The following is a 23100-nucleotide window of genomic DNA, read 5'->3' on the forward strand; positions in this document are numbered from 1 at the left end:
ATTATTAAATTCAGAGCCAGCTGGGATACAACTGGGAACACTAAAAATATCCTACCTAGCCTCATGAATTTGAGCACAATTTGCAGTTAACACTAGGTCACAAATAACTAGCATCAAATTAACTTAGCTTGTAAATAGTACTGCACTTAATTTGGTTGTTCCAAAACCTTGCCGCAAACCTATAAAATCATGTACACTCACATTAAAATGAAGACCAGTTGTACTAGCAGTCTAATAACAGATTTTATTTTATTTTTTTACATGGAGTGGGGCTTTTTTACATGGTGGCTCTTAAGAGCCGCCATCTTGAAATCACTTGATTAGCCGAATACAACTCGATGTCGGTAATTCTGCTGTTACTGAACAATTTTGCTTTTGGAATAAATTAATAATGGATGATGCCGAATGGCACATTTATACAATGGCATGATAGAAAACGTATCGGTTACATATGGTAACCCACGTTCCCTGAAAGAGGGAATGGAGACGTTCGTCGGAGGGATCCGACAGAAATGGGATCTTCACAGAGAGACCAATCTACTTCGAGAGAAATTAAACGAGCCAATGCACATTGGCTTGCGATAATTGAGCCAGCTGCTTCTATCACGCAGCGCAGGTATATAATGAGCAGAAGGTGCAATGTAACTTTGGTTTTCGCTTAGGAGCCGAGCCAGGGACCCGGTCGTCTGCAGCAATGGTACAACAACATGGCGACAGGACGAACGTCTCCGTTCCCTCTTTCAGGGAACTTGGGTTACCATACGTAACCGAGACATTCCTTTACATGTCGGTCACTCAAACGTTCGTCGGAGGGATCCGACAGAAATGGGATGCCTACCAACACGCCATGTTGTTGGCCCTTCCAGTGCCCTGCATAAGCCTCACTTCTCTCCCTTTACTAGGCAGAAGCTTATTCTACCAGATCTTCCTGTGGTGTCCGTACGGACCAGTACATGCTTGTCTCGAAGCGGCACCTTGAAGTGGCTGAAAGCAAGACGTACTGCTAGCAACTCGAAGCAATTGATATGCCAATGCAGCTGAGGCCCCGTCCACAAACCCGAAGCTGCATGCCCGTTGTACGTGGCCCCCCAGCCGGTGGCAGAGGGATCCGTGAAGACCACAGCATGACTGGACACTTGTTCTAGGGGAGCACCTGCCCGTAGAAACGAAGGGTCCGACCACGGGCTGAAGGTTTGGCGACATTGTGGGGTAATGTAAACCCAGTACGTGCCGCTCTGCCACGCCCATCTTGGGACCCGGCCGTGAAGCCAGTGTTGAAGTGGCCTCATATGAAGCAACCCGAGCGGCGTTACTGTGGCTGCGGATGCCATATGCCCCAGGAGCCTCTGAAAAAGTTACATTTTTCATTTTGAAGGGCAGCTTGTGCAGGGCCCGATTCAAAACTCGCAGGTCCAAGATTGGCCGTAACCCACCGCCTTTCTTGGGTACAATGAAGCAGGGGCTGTAGAACCCCGACTTCATATCGGCTGGAGGGACCGCTCGATCGCGTCCTTCGCCAGTAGGACTTCGATCTCTGCCTGTTAGACAGGAGCACCAGTGGCCATCACTGTGGTGAACCGGATGCCGCCGGGCGAACTGAATCGCATAGCCAAGTCTGATGGTGCGGATGAGCCAGCGGGACGGTCTGCGTGGGAAGGCTTGACTGTGTTCCCGAACCGCATACTGCTGTCCGCTGGCGATTGCAGAAGGGGATGAGAGTGCCGAGGTTACGTAACGGCGCACACTGTCAACCTTGCCTTCTTGATAGGAGGAGACTGAGAGCGACAAGGCATAGCGTCGAACACTGTCAGCCTCCCCGCTCTGCCGAGAGGGGAACGAGAGCTGCAAGTCATAGGGTTGCAGACTGCGATTCTGGTCCTCTTGGGGAGAGGGGAACGAGAGCGACGAGCGCTGTCGAACCCACCCTCGTGGAACCCAGAGAAGTTTGAAACTGATCTTTTATTGAAGGAGTGGGTACAGCTGGCTGTGGGGCCAGCGGCGGAACAAAAAGAAAGGAAAACAAAGGATTCTCCACCCGGCACTCCTCCGGGGGAGGGAGATGTGCGGACATCAACTCCCGAAAAATAAGTTTCTTCCATCTCTGGGTTGCTCTTCTCAGGGTCGCTTGCTCTTTCTCTTCCCAGCGGATTTAACAGGAGCCTGGACGGGGTGGGCTGTCCTCTTGCTGCCGGCCCGCTGTTGCCTGGGTGGAGGCTGCTGCTGAGGCTGAGCAGGGGCGGAGGCGGCAGCAGGAGTGTGCCCTCGGTGATGAGCAGACGAAGGAGCTGCGACAGACAGCTGAGTGGAGGCAGCAGCTGGCTGTCGGAGCAGGATGTGTTTGATGACCTCCGTCTGCTTCAGGGCTGCCGAGAACTGTTCGGCAAAATTTTCGACAGCGTCGCCAAAGAGGCAGACCTGGGAGATAGGGGAGTTAAGGACACAGTTGCATCGCAACCGACCGCTCCAATTGTACCCCTTAGCTGCACCTCCGTAGCGATGGACATTTGGTCATCCGATGGAGCCCCAAAAGAAACGACTGGCACCGCCTAGGACGGGCCAACACGCTCTCTCGGAAGCTCCATGGTTTTCGGTGACACTGTCACCCTCAGATCACCAGTGCTGTTAGCCGAAGTAACCCTCAGCTGGTCGAGACAGCGATCATGACCGTCAACCGAAGACAAAAAGTCACTGCATCCAGAAACACATGGGCGGAATGACATCTTGAAAAAGACGCTCTCTCACACCCGTGTTGCTCTTTTAGAAAAATCTGCTTCTCTTAGTGCTGAAGCGCACAGGGGGATGTTTGCGGCCAACAGCGGGAATGTAGTGCAGCCCGCTGAGGCACTCAAACCGAAACCAAAATCAACAGTTGATTGCACGCAGAGCTGTGAAAACAGCTGTTAGATTCGGCGATCTCGCTGCAATGCGGCGTCTCACCAACACGAACAGAGAAGAGAATCTTCCAAGAGCGCTCGTCGAATTTTCTTGAAGAAGATTGAAGAGCAGAACCATTCAGAAGCTCGGCTCCGAAGCGAAATGCAAAGTTGCGTTGCACTTGCTGCTCATTCTATACCCGCGCTGCATGATAGAAGCAGCTGGCTTCCCATTTCCCATTGAAGATCCCATTTCTGTCGGATCCCCCCGACAAACGTTGGAGTGACCAACATGAAAGGGAACTGGAAACTTTCTCAGCATACAGCAGTCCAAATGAATGTTATAATCAAAAAAGCCTTACATTTGCAGATAGGTAGTAGAAGTGAAAAGATATTTGTTATTGTTGGCGGTTGATGTTCAAATGTTCGTTTTTTTTTTTTTTTTTATAATATATTTTGGATGGATGGATAGATGAAACAACTTTGACTTTAAGATGGTAGATAAATATTTGTACCAAGTGGTATTAGGTATTGCAAGACACTCATAATCAGGGATGGGATGCATTTAAATACGTATTTGAAATACAAAACACTATTGGAAAAAAAATCATATGTAATTTGTATATAAATACATTTAAGATGATAATTTTTGTATTTTCAAAATACAAACAATACTTTTTACCAGTCAACCTCTTTATCAGGGTACTGATTTCGTGCATCAACTAGTTCAGACATTCAAAGAAAGAAAGAAAGAAAGAAAGAAAGAAAGAAAGAAAGAAAGAAAGAAAGAAAGAAAGAAAGAAAGAAAGAATGACAGAAAGAAAGAATGACAGAAAGAAAGAATGACAGAAAGAATGACAGAGAGGGCAGAGATGAGGTAAGGAATTAAAAGTCAGTAGGCCTATCTTCATTCACTGTGACCTTTACCTGCACTGAATGGCCAATTTCATATGTATTTTGTGTATTTGTAATACTGTATTTGTATTTGAATACATTGTTTCACACAGTATTTTGTATTTGTATTTACATTTAAAAAAAAATTCACACAGTATTTTATATTTGTATTTAAATACATTTTTCCACACAGTATTTTGTATTTTTATTTTAAATACATTTCCATGTATTTATGCCCATCCCTGCTCATAATCACAGACATAAAAAAAAATAGGTACTTGCTCCAAAATACTTTTTTTTCCTGTTTTGTCCTCTTACAAACATTTTAATATAGGTTATTATTAATTAATTAATTAATTAATTAATAACTATTAATGTAGGGTTAGTTTACCAAAAATTCTGAATCACGTCATTTACTCAGACTCAAATTCAGAACACAAATTAAGATATTATCAAAGTTCTTTCATCATTTTTGCCCATCTATTGATAGTTTATAAAGACAGACCGACCGACAAAGTCAGTAAATAAATACACAGACTAGAAAAATCAACACTTCTGTGAGTAAACACAAATCATGCACAAATATAATACAGTGCACTGAGTAACACTTGATTTTGATGCTCCCTTTTGAAAATTCTGTTGAAAATAAGTAACTTTGCAACTACGTCAACTAACTCTCATTAGAGTATTAGTAGATTGTCTGCTTAATATCTGATTACTCTTTATTGTGATGATCCCCCAACAGACATTCTACTGACTATAAGTAACTTTGCAACAACAGTAAATGTTAACTTATTCTAACGCTAACCCTACAAATCTACTAATACTCTTACTGTACGTTCACACCGCCGCCGACTTGAGCTGCAAAGAAGCTCTGGCCGCCCTGTCAAGGACGCTTGTCAAAAAAGTACGGGGAAGCTTGTTGACGCTTTGGCCGCTCTGAAGTCTGTGTCACACCATGAAATGTAAACAGAAAAAAAAACAAGCAATACATTGATACTAGGAACCTTTTATAATGACAGCATTTTTATAACCGATTTGGTCAAAAAAAATAATAATTTGATTAATATGCGCGAGGGAGAGAGAGCAAGACGTATTGTTTGAAGACGGTGAAGGTGAGTGCGCGCGCGGGGCCGGGGCTCTCTCTCTTTTGTAACTGGTCCCTATATGAAAATAACGTCATATCATAAATGATAGGAAACCCAGCAACAACGATTATCAGTTTCTCCTCCATTTTCTCTGAACTAATGTTTTGGTAGGAACGAAAGTTTACATCGTATGTTTCTCCGGAATCAGCCAGCGCGAAGGACGTCTATATTCCGTTATCCCATAAATCCATTAGAATGGTGAACGGTTTTGTGCTGAAGTTCACCTTGCACATAAAGCTGAAAATGTAAACAAAGGTAATTATCAAAGTCACCAATAGATGTCAAAAGCCTTTCATGGAAAGGCATCTGTAAATATTCAGTCTATGTGTGGGGTCTTAGATACATATGTGCAATGCACAAATATTTTGTAGCGCATTTTGCCAAAATTGTAACTTCCTCAATGCAATGGTTGTACTGCAGAGAGATCCAATCACCCGCTGTCTGGCACTACTCATGACCTCTCTCATGACACTTCAACACACACGGGCCTCGGCACACAGCTGATGTGCTTCTGGAGAGTTCATGCAAACACCCGATATTCAATTTTACTTCAAATAAGTCACAAGTTACTGAGTTTAGCAAAAAGTGAAGAACAGCATCTGGTGAGTCATAAACTGTCCAATTTTCTGCACTGTAATTTCATTCATAAAGCCCGAAAATTCTAATAAAAGCCAGTTCCCAGAAGAGAACTCAGACAAAACTCAAAAGCAGATGTCAAACTGCCACGCACACGTACACACAAGCTCGCGCATGTAAGCACACACGCACCCACACAAAATGTTATACGAATGTGGGTGCATATGCGATATGCACGCATACATACACAGACACTGCTCTAATACGTTTTTGGGTGCTGTTATTTGCATCGCTTGAAGGAGATCCAAATAATTCTCTCTGACAGGTGAGCTGTGCAGGAGTTGCCATCTAATTTCCAGAAAGAGGAAATCTCTTTCCTCAAGCATGTTAGCAGTCAGACATCATCCCACTCATTCTGACAAGATGTCTGTGTTGATAGATAATGAAGCACGGTGCGTGTGTGTGTGTGCGTGCATGCGTGCGTGCATGTGTGTGTGCATTTTTTTCTATCCCGGTGGAGACTCATGGGGACTCATGTCACTGTTGGGACCTAAATTGAGGTCCCCATGAGGAAACAAGCTTATAAATCATACAGAATGAGTTTTTTTCAGAATGTTTTCTGTGATGGATAGGTTTAGGGGTATGGGATAGCGTATAAGTTTGTACAGTGTAAAAATGTTAAAATATATCTATTTAAAGTCCCTATAAAACATGGAAATCCAACATGAGTGTGCATGCGTGCCTGCGTGTGTGTGTCAAATAATAGATCAAGGGAAATACAGGCAACATAGCTCTTCAAATTTTACACAAATGCACTAAAACATGCACATTTCCACTGGCAAACACACCACCACATGTCGCTGTCGAGTTGCATGACCTTTCCACGAGGCCAAACGGGCTCTGTAAAGTCAGGGCAGCTTCTCTCCATTTCCTCTTTTATACACATCACTTCCACTTCACATCACATCACCTTGTATCACACTAGATAGAGGCATGGCACTGGCACACGACGACCTATACAAACACTCACTGCAGATAAACACACACACATAGGGCAATCTCTGGAACATTTCCAAGACACAATTCACACCAAAATTATTGTTTTTATTTATGTTTAAATTTGCATATAGAAAAATCTAAAATGTTTGAGCCATTAAGATTTTTGCAAAATAACATTATTATGCAAATTTCTCAATATTGTGTAAAACATATCACAATGTCATTACTGTAGTAACATGTATGTATGTATGTACGTACGTACGTATAATTTCCACTATTCTCAAACATTTTACATTACAGTTATGTGAATGGGTGAGGATGGGGTAAAAATGATATCTTCATGAGCCTAAAAACATGCCTTGATTTTCTTTAAACTGCACTTATTTTTCTTTTGATGTCGGGCTGAAAAAGACTCAACACATTCTTGACAGGTTTCTTGACATTCACACGGACATAATCACACGCACATCATGTTTAAAGCCTAATGGTTAATATGTGGGCTGCCAATACAAAGGTTGTAGGTTTATACAAAAAGGATGTGAGTCAGTAACTAAAGGCCTTAAGCAAAGCATTCAATCCAGAGTCACTCTTAAATGACTGTGCTGCAAATGAGTGAGCAGTAATTTACTTAAAAGGGATTATATAATATATATATACTATTATAAATAATTTAATATTTTTGGTTACACTTTATTTTAAGGTGCTGTAGTTACATTGTAGTTACTCAGATAAGTACTGAGTAATATAATTAACTGTGTATTTATAGCGTTACGGTTAAGATTAGGTTTAGTGTTTGTTACTTAACAATTTACTGTTATCACTAGTAAGTACATGTAGGAACGTGTAACTGTTGAAATGTTAAATGTTTATTTCTGTTTTTGTGCCTTTAAAGGGTTAGTTCACCCAAAAAATGTAAACTCTGTCAGTAATTACTCACCCTCATGTTGTTCCAACCCCGTAAGACTTTCGTTCATCTTCGGAACACAAATTAAGATATTTTTTGATGAAATCTGAAAGCTGAACTCCTTCACGCAGATGGGTCTCGATGTAGTGTTTAAAATGGTTCTAAAGTGTGCATTTCCTGGATGTCTGAATCGGGTGCGCACAAAAAGTATTCTCGTCGCTTGATAAACTTAAGGTTGAGCCACTGTAGTCACTTGGACTATTTTAACGATGTCTTTACTAACTTTTCTGGGCTGGCAGATATCAATTACCTTCCAGTCTATGAAGAAGTGAGCCAGCTCTCAGATTTCATCAGAAATATCTTAATTTGTGTTCCGAAGATGAATGAAAGTCTTACGGGGTTGGAACAACATGAGGGTGAGTCATTACTGACAGAATTTTCCTTTTTGGGTGAACTAACCCTTTAAGACTTACATGTAAATAGAGTTCTGCAGCTACATACTATGACATACTACATTTTTGTTGGCCAAAACCCAAGTACGTGTCAGCATTTTATCACTTCCACTTCCATCCTCCCAATGGCTTTTCTGAAGGTTTTTTTGACAACTTCGCTTCCAAATTCATGAAAGTTGTGTTAATTTGTGAAGAACAAAACATGTAAGACTCATAAACTTTTCACAGATCTTATTTTCTGCAATAATCCAAAAGCAAATGGAATAATCCTATTTGGTGTTTGTCAAGTGAAAGGTGACGCTAACTTTCAGGTTGGCCTACAAAAAAAACGTCATCACTGCAGCACTCTACACCCTCTTCATATGTTAAAGGGATACTTCACCTCTGGAAAGATGAATGTGTATTTAAAATAGGTCATTTATGTAGAAGAAATGTGAAGATTTTTTTTTATTTGGAGCTTTCTAGACTGAGAAAAGCCAGAAAATGTATTTTTAGCTTATGTGGATGAAAGACAACAACTCCCAGAATGCACTTGCTTCGCTGCCCTAGGAGGCCACACCTACTGGTAAGAGAGCGCAGTTGAAAACAACAAGGTTAGGCTACCAGTGAGTCTCCGTGACGAGTCTGCCTGGGATTTCGGGATCGCCCAAAATGTCTGGGATTCGGCTTTTGCGTTCTACAGTCGCCATTCATTATGTTTACTGTGGCGAGCAGGACGAGGCTGACGGCCACGGGAGAATGGCGTGAGGCCGGTGGCGTGATTACTGAGACGCGCCGGTCTCGCATCTCTCACGGAGGTGCGTGCGGGAATTTTCTTAGCAATGTTAAAACGCACATCAACCGGTCACTTGTTTAGCGTTCATGTAAACACTACATTCAGATTCACCGATCGGAATGAATTCAGTTAGATTGAAACAAGAGGTGTGCATGCAAACAATGAATGGCGACTGCAGAAAGCAAAAGCTGAATCCCGGACATTTTGAACGATCTCGCCCGCCGGACAAGTCCGGGAAAAGGAGGATGGTAACCCGAGCTAGGTGCTCGAGGTGCTTTAGGTAAAACTTTTGTTGTTGGTGGTTTAAAAGCAGAGGCTATGTTCTTTCTTTTGACATATTACATGTTCAGATATTTATACAACAAAATATTCTGGGGGCCATTTCATTTTTGTGAAAATGCTAAAAAATGCTGGCAGTGGCTGGCAAATAGAAAAAAATGCTGGCTGGTGGGGAAAGAGTTAATAGGCAGCATCAATGTGTAAATATTTGCAATCATGTGTTGATACATTGATCCTCAAAGATGTGTAATGAGTCGCTCAGTTTTATTGAATGGCCTTATTACACTAGAGAATATGTTTCGGATTTTATCTCAAAAGATCTTGTAATGACGTTTATGATCTAGGGCATTGTTTTGAAAGAAAATGCACTATGAGCATAAAATAAAATAAAAAGAATATATATATATATATATATATATATATATATATATATATATATATATATATATATATATATATATATATATATATATATATATATATATATATATATATATATATATATATATATATATATTAATCACATTGTTCCATGTGGGTCATGAAATGTTCATTGCAATGGAAACCCGAATGATTTCTCCAGGTATTATTTCCTTCTTACAGACACACTCATCCATACATAACATATGAAAATGAAGAAATATCCAAAAAAGATAAATAGTTGAAGAAATGGAACACGTGCGTGCACACTTTTCACGCAGACAACAATTACACAGGATAATGATGATGCATTATAATTAACATAAAAGCGTCCATCATTCTAGCAAATCACAAATCTGCATAAGCGTGCAAATGACTGAAGTTGTTCTAAGCTGCTCTAAATATAAGTAATGTAACCGCCGGTCTAAACACTGCTTTGTGCTGTGGTGAAAGGATCAATGAATAGCTTTTAGAATGTGCAGTTTCTTTTACAATTACCATGTGAGGTGCTATCACCTTATACCACCTCTTATTCACTCTCTGCTGTTCAACAAATGAACACTCTTTTATGTAGAGTTTGTACTGTATATAATTGTGTGCAATAAGTTGCAAGAAAATAGGATACATTGTTATCGTTTGTTTTGTTTTTGTGGTATCACTATGGAAGTAAAATAATGGAAAAAAAAATTCTTCAAATAATGAAGAAATATTCACAGCTTAATAATTCGACCATGTTGAATTTCAGCAAGCCGTAAAAATACAATGCATTAAAATGCAAGCATTAGTGCAATTCAGCAAGCTTTTTTTGTTCCAAATATATTTGTCCTTAATTTTCTTCCATATATCCCATTCATCATCAGATTCTCTCACCCCTAAATTTCTAGTAAATTTTTTTTTTAAATGTATTCCTAAGTCTAGTGAAGAATAAGCTGATGTTCTGCAATAACATCACAACTGAAGATCAAAAAGGGCCTCATGTGTTTCTGACCTGCATCTATTTAAATTTCATACAGACTCACAGTGCAATTAGAGCAGACTGGGTCTTCCTGACCTGTGTCCTCAGAAGCCGTTCACATCTGGCCACAGCTGGAGACAGATGTACTGCAGTGAGACTGCATCCAATCAGCAGCTGCCTGCAGTCCTAACACTGACATGTTCATCTGTCCAGAAGATGTCAGTTTCTGGATTTTACCGGACTCAAATAAACATTCACCAATGCTATAATAACACAACTTGAAAGCCATGTAAAATAAGATATACCATAAGATCTTAAGATCTTACAAGACCATTAGATCGTCTGAACAGTTGCTCTTTAATTGACCGTTCGCAAAGACCCGCCCCCTTTAGTTACTGTTGCTATGTCCGACAAAGCAACGCCGCTCTCGCGCCACACCATGTTCTCACTCAGTGAAAAATACATTGCGGAGCAGAGAGGACACTGACAACGCGCTGACAGACAGGACAGACCAGGTTACTTTTGATATGAAACAAAGTCTCACCTTTCGAATTTGGTCATTTTTTAAAGAAATTTAAACAATAAATACTGTTTTGTGGCTCTTTAATGTGTCTGACAGATCGCTGTAGAGCCTCTTAAAGCTGCTCGTGAACCGATCATCTCTTACTTCTAGTTAATGTATAGCATCAAATAAACATGAAAGAACATAAGAAGGAATGTTGTTTTAACCACGGAAAGACATCAGTACACTCAGTTTTTCAAGTTCAAATCCTCCAATGTTAATCTACTAACTCTCCTGACTGCTTTGTTGGACAAAAATGGCGGATGGCGGATTATGATTGGTCAGATCGCCTGTCAATCAAACTCCCTGCGAAGGGTCAATTACTGGCTTGAGAAATTCTAAAAACATTATTGGGATGAAGTATTTTTGTAGGCCAAAACCCAAAACGAGTTAGCATTTTAGCACATCCGGTTCCAGCATCCTGAAGTAAATAGGTATTTTTAATGGGATTTTGGTTACATGCATGAAATAAGATCTGTGCTTAAAACAAGCTCAATATAGTTGCACGTTTTATTCTACGACAGAAAGAAATACACCAGTAATACACCCTCATGATTTTGTAAAGCTTCTACTTGTCTTTGGTTGCTAACAAGAGGCTAAATGAGACTGCAGACGCTTTCAGAGACATTAAATGCCATCATCTGAACTAGTGTTGCACGATGTACCGGTACTAGGAAGGTATCGCGATACCCTGCTATTAAAAACGATACGATATTAACTTTTATTAGTACCGGTACTTTAAGAGAGATAGTAAATAATAAGAGGAGTATTTCTTAATTTGCGTAGCTGTGTGACAGCAGGAGTCAGGACGTGTACATTCACTACCAAACAACGGAAGCAGAACAGTAAAATATATACGCGCAGCACTTGACAAAGAAACGTGCATGCATGAGAAAATAAAGCGTGGGACGTGTTCGCGCTGCCGGGCTCACTCCTGAAGCGCGCGCACACGCCGTTCAGACAGCATACGATCGCGACTTCAGTTCTCTTTCGCGGACTATTAGGTTTGAATAGTCAAAATGATATGTAAAAATGCACGTCCTGGCGAGTATTCACATAAACACAGTCGGGTATGTCTTTAGTGAACGTAAACCGTCTGTAAAAAGAAATCATATTATGTTCCAATGTATTGGATACGTGCAGGTCTTAAAGGGCCGGACCGGCAGCGTAATATTCTGTGTGATTAATGTTAATCCAACAACAAAAGAAAATAGACAGTCAGTCACCCAATGCTTGACTGAATAAATTTAATCTATTTATTAAGAATCAGTCTATAGTTAATTTATAGAGTGAGGACCTTATTGTTTCAGCTACAGAAGGTCTATAGCTTTCAAAAAAGAAATTAAGCACTGTTTATTTTATTTGTCTCTTATAGTATTTGTCATATTGTTTGTAATTTGCTTTTTTGCTTATTTTTAATTACAAAGATACAATTAAATTAAATATCTGTATTATAATTATAAAATTACATTTAAAAAATATTAAATGACTCGTATCATGAAATAAGATTTTGATCATCCCAACCTGTTCAGAGTTGTGAAAGGTTTGCAAATGTTAGCATGATTGATAATAATGTGATTGTTGCAAACATCTTGGTAAGGACGTTCACACTGACATAATTATTATTATTATTATTTTTAATAAAGGGGAGGGAATGGTCATAAAGAAGGGCAGGAACATGCTGGTCATGTGAGTTTTTAGCTTTTTTAAATTAATTTATAAAACAATGATTAAGTTCTGTGATATTTTTCAATTACTTTTACCGTTTTAGTTTTTTTGCTGTGGTATCGATTCAGTATCGGTATCGAGGTATTTTGGTCTGGTATCGTATCGAAGTCAAAATTTTGGTATCTTGACAACACTAATCTGAACAGGTAAACACATCTACTTGCTAGTCTGCTTTTACAGCCGTATTGTGTTTATATTTGTGCTCTTGCAAACTATTCTTACTTAAATAAATAAATAAAATAAAGATAGAAATAGTTTGTTGGAAGCTTAATGGTGGTGATGTTGAAGTCATGCTAGTGTGGTGTAGTTTGTTTTTAGCCTATGTTTAGCTTTTTCTGGTGATTGTAATAATGCTTTAAAATGAATATAAGTTGTCTAAGAATTATAAACTTTTGTTAGTTACAAAGCTTATTTTCTGCAGTAATCCAAAAGCCAAAAAATAAAATAAAAAAAATGTCAAGTGATGCTAACTTCCAGGGAGCGTCCAAACATTTGGAACATTCTCCATAAGCAGCAGCTCAATGCAGCACAGAAACAGTATTTTAACATGAACTGAACAGAAGACTTGGTTGAATGTCTAATGCATATGGCACACATAATTGGAATCACTTCAGCAGTTTCAAAGTCATCATCTGATTGGTTAAATTCTACAGGTTGTCTGGTCAATGTGTCTGACACGTGCTCTAATGGTGCGCCTCAAAACAAAGCTGCCCTGACCCCAAACCCTCTCATGGAAGAAGAAAAGCCTTTATGTTTACGACTGCGACAATGAGCGCTTATTGGGATCAGCTTAATGCTGTATTTTCAAATGTATGTGAAGCTCATGGCATAGACTCATAAAATACATCCAATTGTTTTACTTGGCAGTCTGTTGCTGAAGGGACATTGACGTTGCATGTTCACACCCCTAAACATGACGTGGAACAAAACAAACTGTGATAGGTTGCTTTACATGTTAGTCAGACATCTTCTGATCAGTCCTTGCCAATGAAAGCTGCCATGGAGTCCAGACCTTTTGCCGTCAGTCTAAAGATCTGGCTCCACGATACTACGACACACTAGCCTGGGAAAACCCAGACAACTTCCGGCAAATTTAGATTTGCTCTGCAAGTAGTCTGGCAAAGAGCCCATTCAAGCCCATTTCTAATCCCTCGAAATCGCGGCACCAATCAGAAACGTTGGGGCGGGCTTTACACGATGACGATCGCTCTGATTGGTTTTAGGTCTATCCAATTGTGCCCAGAGGCATTTGAGCGACGTCCGTTGGTGAAGCGCAGCAACTTTTAAATGCATTATTATATTAAAATTGCAAACACACGAGGACAGTCTCCACGAAAGACCCACTGGCAGATGAACGTGCTACTACATTTCTCTCCGAAACGGTAGGAAATGAAATTAGATTTAATAGAGGATTTTAACTGTGACAAGATGATTGACAGGGCAGTTTACGTGACAGGATGCACGCGACAGATCCGTCCGATAAAGATGGCGAAGTAGTATGTCCCAAAGCTTGCCTACTTTTTTGCTACACATTCAAAAGTAAATACCTTTTCTTCACAAAAAGAGTACATACTTTTATGGCGTAGTGTAACTTAGGCGAATTGGGACGCAGCATATGGCTTTACACGATGACAATCGCTCTGATTGGTTTTAGGTCTATCCAATTGCGCCCAGAGGCATTTGAGCGATGTCCGTTGGTGACGCCCCTTTGGAAATGAGTTATTAATGGAGCTTTGCCAGACCATAACTCAGTTACTACTGAGAATGGTCTAGTTTTAACCAGGCTAATGACACACCGAACATCATTACATTTTCAGCAACTCAAGTTGGTGTAGCATTACAAAACATCACTGTTTTTAATGTCACATAGTATAAAGTAGGGAGTTCCCTATATGTCAGTCAAGTTCAATTTTTTTTCGAAAACTAAAAAATCGGGTCTCACTTGAAAGCCCCAATCACCTCTGAGTTGTAGAAAACGGCCAATGGAAATAGTGAGTGGCTTTTCCATGCGAAGCCACTCCCCCATACATACGGGTATATAAGATGGCTGCAAGCATCCACTCATTCAGATTTTTGCTTCGGAGCCGAGTGGTTGCGCACAGTGATCAATCTCTTCCAATCGCCTCACAAAGAGCATTCTCCTGATCTAAAAGAGCTTGTATATGAGAGGAAGTCTCTCTTGATGGTGAAAGGCCGCATTCAGTGGTTTTGCGGATTCGCCATTCCAAAAAAAAAGAGCATTAGCACAATTAAGTGCGGCGATTGGGTGCTTCTGAAGTCCCTCTCCTTTTGACTAGGAACGCTTCCCCAGATTTCCCTAACAGAGCAAGCACGGACGGCGAGTGTTTTTTTAAAGATGTCTTTCCATCCATGTGTTTCTGGATATAGTCATTTCCTCATCTAAATCGTACATCTCACATGTCTGGTGTTCGTGGATGGTTCATGCCAAGCGTGCCACACAAGTGTTGAAAAGTGAAGCCAAAGCGTCTTGATCGCCCCCCGGTGGCTGGTCCCAGGATAGGTCATAAAGCCATGACCATGTCGGCATTGTGGTCGTGAATCCGGTCTGCTGTTACCCAGTCCAGTATCTGACACGGAGCACTTCCTCCGGGCCAGTCCCCATAGACTCCTCTAGCATACTCTAGCTCATGCTCATGCTCTACTCTAGCTCATGCTCATGCTCTTCTCTAGCTCGCCGAAATGCCGGATGATGGCACGGGTCCTTCTCGTGGACACATGGGGCCCTATCTTGCACCCAGCGCAAGTGACTTTGTACACCGACGCATGTATCATTCCTATTTTGCACCCGCGCAAAGCGGACTTTTCCCTCCACAGAAGCACGTCGGTTAACTAAGAAATACACTTGCGCTCCCGGGGGCGGTTCAGCGCAAAGAGGAGGCGTGTTCCGGCGCAAACGTTCCTTCTTGCTATTTTGCAGGTTTAGAAAACAATTGCGCCACTAACCAGGAAAAAATAGTTTAAAGTCAGTGGCGCGTTGCGCATGTTATTCATAGGCTATTTTAAGGGCGCATGCTTGGCCATAATCAATGTAGCGTGTGCACAACGCGCACTTTGATTCTCTCATCTACACAGAAGCAGCAGTTTTCATTTTTGCAAATCATACATTATTACGATAGATAGATAGATAGATAGATAGATAGATAGATAGATAGATAGATAGATAGATAGATAGATAGATAGATAGATAGATAGATAGATAGATAGATAGATAGATAGATAGATAGATAGATAGATAGATAGATAGATAAACAATTTATTATAAAAGCATACATCTAGCTTACACATTTACCCAAATTAACCGAAGTTAATTTGGGTGGGTTTCTCCATTTCAATGTAACTTCTCTCTTTTACGGCCGTGACGAGAGCGTTGCTCTCCTTGGCTGTGAACCGCTGCTGGCGCGCGCCTGGCAAATCCGCCGTTACAATAGCAATCCGCTATGGAAAAAGCGCATCTGCTCTTAAAGGGAATGTGAGATGACGCTCTGATTGGTTTATTTCACGTTACGCCCAAACCACACCTATGAATAATGAAGCTACTTCAGACCAACCCATTTTAGATTTGCGCCTGGCGCAAGAGTCATTTATCCCGCCGGGAAAATAGCAACAGCGCCGAGACCCGCCCACAAAGTTACTTGCGCTTTGCGCTTTGACACTTGCGTTTCAGATCGTTAAAATAGGGCCCATAGTGTCATTCGGCGTTCTGGATGAGGATCAGTTGTTGATAGCTGCATCAGAGTGTGGGCTATTGTCCTCTGGAGAAGAAGATGAAGTTCGCCAATTTCATTGGTCGTTTATTGACAACTCAGAGGTGATTGGGGCTCCCAAGTAAGATGTTAACTACATTTTGTTAGTAACTTGTAGTAGAGCCAACTTGTTTTGCAAAAGAGTAGCTTGACTGTAGTCTAACTACACTACATTACGAGTAGCTTTAAGGTTCTCCCCCAAAATACATCTGGGAATGGGCCCATGAAGCCTTAATGGAATAGTTCACAACAAAGTCTTTATTCCATGGAACCGAAAATAAACATGTACACTACTTTCTATGCATTTATAATGGGTAGGAAGAATTTTTAGTTTTTAGATAAATGGCAACTTAAATGTCCCTCTATTTCTCACACTTATGAATGAGTCATTCATGGCGCTTTTTTTTTTTGTAGGTTTTTTTTTGTTGTTGTCATTTTGGAGCTTTCCCAGGCCCAGTCCTCATTCACTTTCATGATATTGAAAACACTAGCCACAATGTTCTTCAAAAATGATCCTTTTGTGTTCCAAAAAAATAAAAAAATAAAAATCATATGGAGGACAGATTTTTAATTTTTAAGACAATTTCAAATGCTGTCTATATAGGAAGCTCACTAGGTTTCAGAACAGCTAGGGAGTGTTTGTGTGTGAGAGAGAGATGGAGAAACAGAGATCTGCTGAGGGATAAGCCTTGACAGACAGCGTCACTTCCAGATGCACCATTATCTTTCTTCAAAGGGACAGAATAATGAAAGGCAGCTAAATAATTCAGAAACTTTCTCCTTTCCAGCATCTCTTTTCGCAGAAAAGGATCGCTCCCTCTTTGATCCCATTCTGAATTTCACACGCTCGCTCTATAGAGAAAATTGATCTAATTATTGATCCAATTAGACTTATGAGGTACACAGTGGTTTACCTTTTTTTCCCTTATTAGGCATCAAGCAGAGACACAGAATAGTGCTTTAATTCAAATGTGTACCAGGAATGAATCACAGAGCTGAAAAAATTGATTTGGCAACTAAAATCCACCAGGAAAGAAAGGCCCCAGACACAGCAAGTGGAACATAACTCATGTTTCTGCTCAGTGATATCAGGTCTGTTGCATTTCAACTGCATTGGCTTAAATGGCACACGTTGTACACCATATTCTGTATAATCCTTTTTTTTTTTTTAAGACAATGATTCTTAATTATTCTTTAAATAAGAAGGAAAATGGATTAAAGGGAAAATAGCTTTTAGCAAATTAGTTGATCACCTAGAAAGAAAATCATTATCGACTTTGACACTTAGATGTAATTAAACCATTTAGATTACATAAACAAACAAACACACACACACACACACACACACACAAAGTTATTTGAAAAACACTGCTGACTTTACACCACTACATAGGTGTAAACATGCCAAATTATTCCTTTTATCAACATATTTTAATTAAGTGCACAAATACGCCACCTTCAAGACAAAGACTTCATGACATCACTTCCTTCGATTCTCTCTCTAAGGGTGCTTCTGATTTCTTATTTGTGCATCCTCGTTTCCTTTCCTCGCGTCTCAGCTCCACCCCCTGTAGGATGCCAGTGGAGGACAGGGGAATCGAAGGAAAGCTTATTTGTATATTGGAATATTCTTGATCACTCGAGCGTCACTTCACTCATCAGCTGCGCTCAAAGGATCTGCCCTTATTTTGTCAAACTATGGTTATTTAAGAAATTAATAAATAAAAGATAAAGATAAGATAAGTTGATACATGTGTGATATATGGTTTATTTAAACTGCAAAGGTGAAGCATACATTCAAATTATTGTGACAGGTGTGAAGGGGGAGGAGAATTTATACGTGTGTCAGGTTTCTCGACAAGGAAGACTTTGACACCTGTGTATCCTCGCTCATGAGTCCTCTGGAAGCCTCCTCACCCCTCGTTCCTCGCCTCCTCACGGTGCAAATAAAGAATTGAGATGTAATTCAAGATGGCTGAATTCAATCGGTTTCCGGGTCATAGGCTGGAGGACGGAGGAGCGAGGAAATGAGAAAGCATAAATTTGAGTATTGAGAAGCACCCTATATTTATCAAGCTGCTTAAATATGCTATCGCTTGTTTCTGCTTCTTCTTTAGATGTCTTTTGATCAGGAGATTCAGTACTCTTTCAGAAGATGTGTCACAACGCCTCCTACCATATAACAGTGAAAACATAGAAGTCCAGCAATTTCTGTCAATGGCGGGGAAATAGAAATCCTACATATTTAGATTTTTTTTTTTTTTTTTTTTTTTTTTTTTTTTTTGACAGCATGTCTTTCTAAGTAACGATTTGCCAATGTCTGAGTAATTATGTACAGTAAGCCAATGTAAATCTCAGAGTAAACACATTCTTGGACACAGTGCATTATAATGCCAGACTGCATTAGAAACAAACTGAGGATTTATGTCTAATGCAAATGTGAATCCAGTTTACCATTAGGAAGGATTTAAAGTATTCTGACATGAATAGCCCTACAGGTTGACTGGTGCATCCATATACTTGAACCCACAAGAACGATGATGTAGCCATTTTTGCCAGGAAACATAGAAGTGCAGGTCTGGCCACCTTCACGACCTGCCCTTCTTCTTGGTCTGTTGGCCACGAAAAGCTCAGGGCAGCTTAAGAGGGGAGATTTGACAGGGATAGAGAGAAAAACATAGCTAATCCCTGCTCTGAAAAGAGTAATCTATGAGAAAGGGTTAGGAAGAAGGGCGGAGAAACGGAGAAAGAAGGAAAATTACTTTCTGTGATCCTTTGACAAAGGAAGTGAGGCTATCAGTCGAGGGCGACTAAATCTGTAGAGAAGAAGAGAGGGTTTAAATATGATGTCTTTTTTTGTTTGTTTGCCTTTATTCTTACAATCAGAACTGCAGCTCAGCATGTTGCTAAAGCCAAGTTTATGTTGTGTTTCTTCATGACTTCATGTCCAAAAATCTCCATGGCCCGGATGTGAAGTGAGGCCAGTCTCCGGCACCTCTATTGATCTCTGTTGATCACTATCTTATTTGGTAATTTAAATGCTAATGACACTTCTAATCATGCAACAGGGGGAAACACAATCTGATATAGAGTAGCCAATGATGTGCTGCTCTTTGTCTCAGATAGGATCCTCTGTGATTCAGAATTACTGTTAAAAGAGTTAGGAAATTATATTTAGGATCTTAATATGATGTGTCTCCTTTATCAGACTAGACGATAACTAACTAACTAATCTATCTACAGTATATGTCTGTCCAACGCTATCTCATGACCAATTCGTACAAATTTGTACGAGTGAATACGAGGTGGCAAATTCGTACGAATTCGTACAATTTGTCTAAACCCCAGTGATGGGTAGGTTTAGGGGTGGGGTCAGGGCTAGGTCATTCGTACGAATTCATACGAAATGGGCAACTCGTGAAATATGTACGATTTACCAAAAATCGTACAAATTCATACGAGTAAGGTCATATGAATTCATACGAATTAGCCACCTCGTAAAATATGTATGAATTGCCGTGAGATCGGGTCTGTCTGTCTGTCAATCTATCATATATTTAGAATCAGCTAAATGTATGTGTATGTGTGTGTATATACAGTATATACATAGCCTATACTGTATAATTACAGGTGCTGTGAAATTTCTTCTATTGAACCCAAACCCAATCCATATTGTTGTTTTGGGCTTATAATAAACCCTGTCATAGCCCTGTCACTGTAACATGTTTTCTGCTAGTGGCCGGAAGTTAAATTATTGCAGCAGAGCCTTTAATATCACTTCAGCTCTGGTTGTCAGAAGTCAATACCACACACTGCTCTCTAAAATCAAATAGTGCCACATTATTATCGTACACAGGAACACACTTAGAATCAAGGAAATAGACTGCATCGATTATATACCTCTGTGTCAACATAAAATGAATTATTATCACAAACTCATCCCTAGGGATGAAAATTATGACTTATTGCATTGTGCCTTTATCTGTTTTCACAGACTACCCATCCATTGAGAATTGAATCTCAGTGATTGACTCTTTGAACTGCCAGTAGTGCTTTTCATGATCAGCAACCAACCGTTGCGCCCATTAGACCTCCATGAGGACTGAAAATTATGGGAATTGACTATTTCTTGCACATGTCATGTTAAAGCTGTCAACAGGCATTGAGTTCACATACTCTAATAGATGTGCCAGACTCTTAAAGATAGCCAGACTCTTTGTCAAGACTTTGGAAAGCTATGATTTGTACTTCACCTTGATTCAAGACCACTCTATTAAACTTGAATCAGTGCATAAACATCACACTGAATGACACAATACTCTCTATAGAATTAACTCTTAATTTTAAATGATCAAGAAACATAAAGAAGATCAAGATAAAGAAGAGGAGAAATGTCTCACTTAGAGGAGAAAACTTTCTAAATAGTTGTACTTTTTTAAAGTTTTACTTTAAAAATATTTCAATGTATAAATGTTAATTTGCCATTTATTTATTAAAAAAATTAACAAATAGCCTCTTTCCCCAATACTTCTGTCATTACATTTAAGACAATCATTTTAGATTACCCCCCAAAAATACATTTTGTTTTAATTAACATGGGAAGTGTAAAGGGGGTACATTTCTACTAGGACAGCCACGTAACAGTTTGAAGATCAGAAACGTATTGTAAGATCTTTAATAATGATAATAATCTTTATTAGGTCATTACAAAACATATCAGAATATTTGCATTTTATTCAAATAATTTAAAGGTTAATTAACTTTTTTTTTTTTTTTTTAAGTGTCACGACCATTCATATCCTTACCATCACACCAAAATCTACTGTACTTGCGATCAATGTTTTGAAACATCTTTTGAGCAAGTTTCATTTTTATTTATTTTTTTGTATCTAATGAAGTTAAAAAGGTTCCTAACAGAAGTACAAACATAGACAAGCACTGAAGCAACATCTCTATCACTGAAACACCGGCAACAAGCAGATGAGGACTACTGTTCACCAGGGACACGAATTCTGAACATGCAGACAAATACATGCTTGCAAGGCAACACAAGGAGAGAAAAGAGACCAACGGAGGCAGGGAGACATGTTTTAGCATATTGAGCAGAGTTTTCAGTGTGGGTGAGGTACTTTACTAAAGTACTTTTTGTTTTAGAAGTAAAACTAAACGAGAAATGATTGTGAGACAAATAACTTTTCATCAAAAGAGTGCATGATGAAAGTGCACACTTCAAAAAGCTTAATTTTGTAGCTTGCACACATCATTTAGGCCTTTCTTCGTCTTTGGTCACTGCAAAGTCATCCAAAAACTACTGTGTTTGAGGTCTGGTCAAAACAGTAAAATCTTAAGTTGAACAAATATTAGTTGAAAGTATAAGGAATAACTTCTGAGACTTATCAACATTTATTATATTATATATAATTTTGTGCCTGGTGACTATGATATAATTCCTTGATTTGTCTGATACAAACCAAAATCTACAACTCATCCCTTAAAGGTCCCATGACATGAAATTTTCACTTTCTGAGGTTTTTTAACATTAATATGAGTTCCCCTAGCCTGTATATGGTCCCCAAGTTTCTAAAAATTTCAATCGGTGTAAATCGAGCTTTTGCTATCTTTCTCTGCCTTTGAGAAAATGGAGGTTCATACGCGCTGATCTTGAATCTCCTCCTTATGACGTCATAAGGAGGAAATGTTACCTCTCCTGTCTCTGCTTTGCCCGCCCAGAGATTTTCCGCCCATGAGAAAATGCGCTAGGAAGTAGGAACGCGCGCGCGCGATTTTAGTTTGTCCACGAGACGAGAGATATCATGGCTTTTGAGCGAGCGAAGCATAACAATTGCTCAATAATTGGATGTACAAATGAACACCGAAGGGTCAATACAGAGCTGGGCTTGCTGAACGTCTGAAACTAAAGTCTGGATCACTCTCTTTGGCTCAGCTACACACCTCGGACAAGTAAGTCAACTAATGATATATAAGTGTGTTGCTTTACTGTTTATGGTTAACGTTACCTAGATTTTACACGTAGAATATGGCTGTAACATTAGCTATGCAGTTTATGTGTGTGAATACACACACTGTAACGCGAGTGTTGTACACGTCTTTGTTATTTGGATAACCGTTTTCCTGTTGGTTATATGGCGCGCGCGATATCCGCATTTCAAGATCGCAGAGCTTGATGATATTGTAATAAGATAAATACCGACGTTACAGATCTCTCATGAAAAGGCAACAGTAGGTTCGCGTTAGCTACATGATAATAACTAAACCATCCGAATAAAGTACCGTATCCAGACATAATATTTTAAACTGACCATTCGGAAACGTCCTGCTGGAGCCGCTGAGTTGCAACTTCTTCATCCGTTGCTTCTCCATCTGGATCAGATTCTGGGTCAAACTGAAATGCTTGAAAGACTGCGTGTCTTCTTGCCATTGCTATATCCAACGTAAACATGCACGCCACGTTCCCGTTGCGCAAGATGGTCAAGGCCACACCCACCCTCCACCTCGCGCCGCCTTTCTCCTCCTCATTAGTATTTAAAGCTACAGACACCGAAACGGCCTGTCTGAAGGAAGCTCATTCTGGGACTGGCTTGTAGTGGCTATAATTCTGCACCGAGGCTGAATTTTTGGAAAGAGATTTCAGATACAGTACTAGGGACCACTAAGGCCTATATTAAAGCCTACAAAAAGTAGCATGTCATGGGACCTTTAACGTCAGATTATATTTAGCAAATTAATTAAATCATTATGTCACCACACATC

General features: G+C 39.9%; 1 protein-coding gene across 2 annotated transcripts in view; it reads right to left on the reverse strand.

Annotated features, from left to right (window-relative positions):
- Nucleotides 1-23100, reverse strand: part of LOC309508477 (uncharacterized protein) — a 70411-nt gene that overhangs the window by 41104 nt on the left and 6207 nt on the right. The window lies entirely within an intron of this gene.

The sequence above is a fragment of the Leuciscus leuciscus genome (assembly GCF_965113295.1).
Source record: "Leuciscus leuciscus genome assembly, chromosome: 10".
Lineage (NCBI taxonomy): Eukaryota > Metazoa > Chordata > Actinopteri > Cypriniformes > Leuciscidae > Leuciscus > Leuciscus leuciscus.